Consider the following 7,427-nt stretch of genomic DNA (forward strand, 5'->3'; position numbering starts at 1 on the left):
TCACTTAAAAGAGCTCTATTAGATTAAAAAAAACCATACACTTAAAAATAGAACTACAAATAGTCAAAAAATATTATTGAATTTTAATTCTTGGGCACATTTCGTTCCACTCCGTTACCCTATGTCTATAATGGCAGAGCATTTTTCCTTTAGTATTTGAAAAAACCAATCAATGTTCGTTCTGCTATTTTTTTAAAGACAGTAATCACTTTTACTAAATTTTATTGGAAAAATACATAAGTTTCGTTATTTAATAATCAAATGAAAAATAGTTAACGTTCAACTTTTTTGGGGACATTTTCGGAATGGAACGAAATGGTAGCGGAATGTAATTTGTAAAGCTAAAGTTACATGTTACAATAAAAACAAATTTTTGTTTTATGAAATTTATTTGAATTTTTTGATAGTCAGATATATATTCAACGTACGTCACAATAACAAAACAAATCAAACTTAATCACTAAAATAGACATATTTTATAAAAAATTTCACAATACTAGTAAAATAAGGTAGGTAATAATTTTGACACACTATACATTACCATAACTTTTATTTGGCATTTATATTATTTGTAACTCAGATAAAAAATATTTTAAAGCAAATTAACAATATATGAAAAAAATTAAATCAGCAAGGGATTCGGACGCGAGTTCCTAGCGCGGCACGGAGTATATAACTTTTACGAAAATAATTACAGTCGAACTCGGTTATTACGATCTCGGACATAGCGAGATCTCGGATCTAATAAGGAAACATTTGTTGATATTTGGTTTATGATTTTCGCCATACATTTAATTTATTCACTATTATAACGAGCAACTTATCGGATATACCGAGCTAAAATACTGTTGTGTACTAATGTGTCGATCGTTTTAAAACATTTCGACCCTAAACAATAAAATCTGATTGGACAGGATGCCGCCGGGGTCGGATTACGTTTATGACACTAGTAAAGTGTCTAAGTACCTACCTTATTGGTGTTTCGCCGACAACAATAAAAAAGTATCCACGCATATGGTTGAAAAATCCAAGGTTTGTGAAGTCCATAGGTACCTACCAGCGTTCATTACAATAAACAACTTCTTTTGTAGTTTATGAATGCCATGCTCGTTTTGGGGGATTTTTACGATGGTTTCCAAATTTTTTATTTTCGACTTTTTGTGTAATGTGACATGCTCATTTAAAAATACATATTCTCTGATATAACGAGTAACGCTTATAACAAGCAAATTCAGTCGGTCCCATCTTCTTCGTAATAACCAAGTTCGACTGTATGTTGTCTTGAAATTTCATCAACATAAAATGTTACAATACAGGTTGATTGTAATCAAGATGTACTTTTCTGACATTTCGCGAATACCTACAGTTCCAGGTATTAAATCTAATAGGGTACACATTTCTGTTAAACGTGACAAAAAATACTTTTTCATACATTTTTATAAATTTCTATGCCTAAAATGTATGGAGAAGTTTTAAAATTTTGGTGGCGTATAACAGAAAGAGTATGACAGAGCCAGTGCCTGTCTCGCAATTATTTCAGTCTGGTGTTTTTTTTTTCCCTTCTGTTGTTTTTTTATCTCTCCATACTTTTATCTGCGCTAGTTTTGCGTATTCAGACATATCACATACTTTTTTAATCTTTATTATATAGTCAGGTTGTTTTCTATATTTTTTAATGAAAATATTTTTGTTTTTCATACGAACAGACAAAATAAAACTTTTTATAATCTATGAAGAACTAAACAGACAATGTAAACCTAACTTTATGCATTCCATTTCGTTGCTTTTACATTCCACATATATGTTACCACCAATATAGTTTCGGAATGGAAGTAACGGATTCTGTTTCAGAAGTGATTGAAGCCAAAATTTAGCTTAGTTTTATTGTTAAACCTGCAATATGTTTTATTATATCTGTAGTATGAAAGATAAGCTCCATATGTATAGTATGTGAAATGGAAATATGTGATTTCTTACCTTACAAATCGTGGTAACATTAGTGGAACTTCTTAAATGACCAACCCAGAAAGTAACCTGTTCCGATAGTGATACCGACACACACCAACAATTTAAATTGTAAATGGCGATCAGTGTTATACAAAAGTGTTGCTACATTAAAAAAATACATATTTATAGTGGAAATTTTTCGCCTTTATGCTAAAATCGTGGTAACGAAATGTGGAATTCCACTTTTTCAAATATCCTGGGACACACTTTAAAAGTGATTTTTTTCAATATTGGTCCAAATTTACGGAAAAACTGTATATTTTCCAAAAATATATAATGTAAGCTGTTGAAGACACTTCGAATTTAATTTTACACACTTAAAATTAATGACGAAATCAGACTTTGTTTATTTGAATTTAGGGGTGGGACATGGTAAAAACACACTACCTTTCGATCTAAATAATCAATTAAAAATATATACAGGTCAGACAGTTGTATTTAACTGATCGAATAAAGTAAATTAATAAATTTTCATGTTAAAAATACATAACTTTCCAATATTCTATAATATAATAACTATGAAAAAATCAATCAAAGTCATGGGAGATGCCAAAAACGCAATGTACAAACTTTGGCGAAAATGCCCTTATGCCACCTTCGTCTTGTTCATTTTTCAGACAGAGCCGACATGTGTCGTCTTACCTGAACTCTTTTTTATTCTTGGGTGCCATTCCAATCGAAGCCTCCGCAGCCTGTCCTATGTACTCCTTTAACCTCTGCCACCTCTCATCAACCAGTGGTTGAAATCGATTATAGATTTCCTCCTTATCTACCTGGTACTAAACTCTTGTTTTAGAAATTTTGCAGATAACTTTTGTGAGTTTTTTTTTCTAAAAATAGCTATTGATTGAGTGTGGTTGGTATCACGATCTTAATAAAACAATACTATATGTTCGTAACAAATTTGATTGAAATGACATACAATTAACTTGACCGATAATCTTAGTAACCCTTTTTCAACTCCTTAATGATAAAACGGCGTCTTAAGCGTCGGCTTATAATGTCGTGGGCCCAGGCTCGAATCCTGGGTGTGGCAAACACACATCTGGTTTTTCAATTTGTGTTTGGAGTCAGAGTATGGAGCTAATAGGTTGAGGAAGTAGCTAACATTCATTTCTCATAAAAAGAAAATCTGTTAACCTTTCCCATACCATGGTAAAAAAATTACGCCCGTTCCCATGCTGTCCACTCAGTGTACCGATAGAAATTTGGCATTTTAAAAGCTAATTGATTGCTTCAAAAGGTAAAGTATGTTTTTAAATACTATTTAGTCATCGTTTAACATGTTATTCTGTGTATATCACATGCAATTATCTTATAATCGTGTATAATAATCGAACATTGATAAATGTACGTCATAACCAAACCACGGCATGTCTCGATCTGTTTTAAATGGAACAACCAACACACGCTGTCAGTTCACGGAGAGTGGGGGTGGCTAATTCATCCAAAGCGAACGAGGGATGTTTTTAGGCAGCATAACATGTGCATGGACTTGCGTTATCACGTTTACCACATAAAATAATAGTTATAATTTTGCAATATCGATTCCCTATATAATTTTAAAACATTGTGATCTTATTGTATCATGTTATTAGGTTTTATTAAAAATCGGATTTTAAAACACATTAAAAATATACTTACATAAGAATAATTTAACAACAAAAATACTCCGATCGTATAGTTTCCACTAAATATATTTTAATATTATGTTTATTATGTTGAAATAATACACATTAAAAAAATTAAATCACTACGCTACTTGAACCTATATGCACGTATTAAGTCTATACCTCTTAGACTATAGATATATCACACCTACTTTTAGATAATTTCATAACAAGAGGTTTTATAGTCAATAATAAAATACATACACATATATTTAATATAATATTGTATCCCCAGAAAAATCTACTTTTATACATATTATGTATATGATAGGTACCGTAATTTAATACTTATATATTTTCGTAGATACTCAACATTATAATAAGCCAATCATTAGATTTAATCAGGAGATCACGGTGGGAAAGATCCCGTACTTACGGAAAATTGTACTAATTTCCACACCACCGTGGAGGTACAGTACAATGGTGCGTTTTTTTTAATCTGTGGTTTCCCCTTTAGGCCTATTCCACAGTACTAAATTTTAACTCAATCTTCTAAGTATAACATATTATACAAACTAAAAATGACTATAGGTATCTACATATTAGTAACTAATTAAATTTTAAATGAAGACTCAAAACTTTATATAATATAAAACAACCTAAATAATAAAACTACCTACTATTATATTTCTAAGAATAATACTCATTCTCTTAAACGGAAAATATTAAGAAAAAAAAATTACATAATAATATGTACATAATACATAAAAACATGTTACGCAGGGGATTAGGATATTTTATGCTATTTACATATTTAGTCAATACCATTGTGTATGGACGATTTCCATTTAAAATGGTAAACCTACATAAAATGAATTGATTTTACAGACATGGGTGCAGAGAAATAATATAATATTATGTTTATACCTACATCAGATAGAGTATGATAACATTTTTAAAATAAAACAATATTATTTAACTGAAATTAAAAGCAACATGATTAATTAATAATCTTAAAATGTATTACTCGTACCTACCTAAAAATCACCGATTTTAGGGACACATGGAGTTAAAATTATATCATAATATATATAAATGCAACAGGTTTACTATATTTATTTATTTACATAGGTAGGTACCTACTTAATATTATTTGGTATAAAATGAAAAGATAAAAATAAATATAAGTAAGTAATTATTATTCTTTGTACGAGACCTACTGAAAGATATCATAGCGGTTCGTATACACAGAGCAGAATAATAAATATAAATGTAAAAGCCATCACCATGGGTTAAGCTTTTGAAGTAGGGTACTTTTATGGCGGACAGGCCATAAAACCCAAATATAACAAAGCATACCGACAGCCCTCAAGATTGAATGCACTTTAAATGTACGTGACAAAATTTAACCCTTAACACTCGAGTGCCGCCACACCGGCGGCATTAGAAGTTTCCCGTATTACTCGAGTGCCGCCGTAGCGGCGGCACGCCAATGAAGTAATATTTTCAGCAATTTTTATAATGCGATTTCAATCAAGTTAGAATGAATAATAATAGGTTATTACATTTATCTGAGAAAGAAGTCAGCAAAAGAATACTGCGTCCGTAATTTCTACATAGTACTTTTATCGGAATCTTCTCTTTTTTTATTCATAGGTCGCAAGGTTGCAAGCAATGTTTTTTTGTCACATAAATTTTATTTATTGAACGTTCCCAGACTAGAGTGAACTGAAGTTGTTTGTCACGCATGATTTTGAAGTGTTTATTTTTTTTATTGGTTCTCGCTTGCGCAGGGGCGTCTCGTATAGTTTACAGTTTTATATTTGAATAGACTGTTTTTGATGACAATACTTACTATTATATTATGTCGATTCAGAACCTTACAAATATAATGTGAAATACTCTAATGAGTCAAATGAAAATTATTACGGATCGATTTATTATTTTTTGAGAAATCTTTTGATAATGTGTACCACACTGGGAATAAGTTGTTATAATTTAGAAAATTTACGAGACGGCTGCTTATATTACAAGTGTATTTGAAGGCAAATCATTTGGATCATATTTACAGTCATAACTATATGTATGGACGATTTACACTTTATAGCCACTTCTCTACATACCGCTATTTCATTACGATTCTGTGATTACACATTGGAGATTGCTTTGTGAAATACCACACAATGAAGAATTATAAATAAACTAAAAATAAGTACAGTCTATTCATTATAAATCTATTTTATAGAAATAAAAAAAAAAAAAAATTTACATTTTTTTCACCAATTAAATGTTTTATATTGAAATTATGCTTTTTACGGAAAAAAGTCTCGAGTGGGTGGTATGTACCTATAAAATTTTTTTCGAGTGGAAAAGGTTTTAAGGCATATTATTATCATACAGACATAACTATTGAAAAAAACATAATATTTAACATGTGTTCAAGTATATCCCATATTTTTCCATACCCATTAGGGAAAGTCAGTTAACATTGCAGTCAGCACGTCCGAACTCAATTATATTTTCGGGCGAAAACTATTATTAGTAATTATTTATGACTACAATATAATTTATTACGGACAAACTAAATAAAATAATATTTGGAATCTTTTTTTAATTCTTCTTAGTAAAACTAATATAATATGTATGTATTATTTACCCTAATATCGTCATAAAAGGATATTTTAGAATATCGTACTAAAAGCCTTGGTGCACCATAAGTTACATAGTTTAAAACTCATTAGAACAAGGTATAAATGAGAACTCTGCCATTCTGGGCAGTGTTGACCTGTGTGTCCCTGATAACTATCTTAGAAATAGAGACCACCAGTTGTTTATTCTCCCAAGGTGCAGAACCAACCTGCCACTGGTAATGCCAGTTGGGAGAGTGATAACTATGTTCAACGAAATTGCTTCGGGTGTTGATATATTCCACCTACGTGAGAATGAGTTTAGGTGGATGTTGTTTTATAAAATCTTAAAATAGGGTCTGCTTAGCTCATCCGGTGTACTTCCTTGTACCTATCTAATTCATCTACTGATATATCTCTTTTTTTATGTAATACTGTTATATTTATATATCTTTGTTTCTAAATGTCATGTTGTGAACGTCTTAAACTTATAATTTGTAATGTCCACAATATGTTAAAAAAATAAATGAATTGAAATTGAATTACTTATGTAGCTATCTGATTTCAGTGTGGAATACTTATAAATGGATTTCATCTTTGGTTTTGCATGTAACATTTGAATGGGTAGGTACAAGATTATGAAATTTATTTATAATTGATATGATATGAATTCTTAATATTTTATTGTAATGAAAGTATGTAAATTGTTAAAACAAAATACAAAGGTATCTAAAAATACACGTAAGCCATGCACATACTATTTTTCATAATAATTAATTATAAAAAATGAAATACGCCACCACACATAATATCCCCAGTATCTAAAAATCTTTCATAATGCTACTCTAATTTGAATGTTGTTTTTTATTAGATTCAATACAGCTAAGGCAATTAAAACTTTTTTTTTCAACCCTATGTACCACACATACAGGTTTTTCACATGTTTCGCAAAATATGCGACTTCTTCTAAAGGTCGTACAATATCTACAACATCCTGACTTTGGTGCCACAGGAGGATTGGGTTCTATTACGTTTGTGGGGGCCAAATTTGTGCTACTTGAACTAATTTCTGACAAATAAAAATTAATAGCATCCTGCTGTTGCCTGTGAAATTTTATTGTACTGTTTTTTCTATTTTCTACGTTAGATCTTGCTAACTCATCAGCTAAAATTCGGTTAAATC

This window comes from Rhyacophila brunnea, unplaced genomic scaffold (genome assembly GCF_057557595.1).
Source record: "Rhyacophila brunnea isolate RB1 unplaced genomic scaffold, BYU_Rbru_1.0 scaffold_1, whole genome shotgun sequence".
Taxonomy (NCBI): Eukaryota; Metazoa; Arthropoda; class Insecta; order Trichoptera; family Rhyacophilidae; genus Rhyacophila; species Rhyacophila brunnea.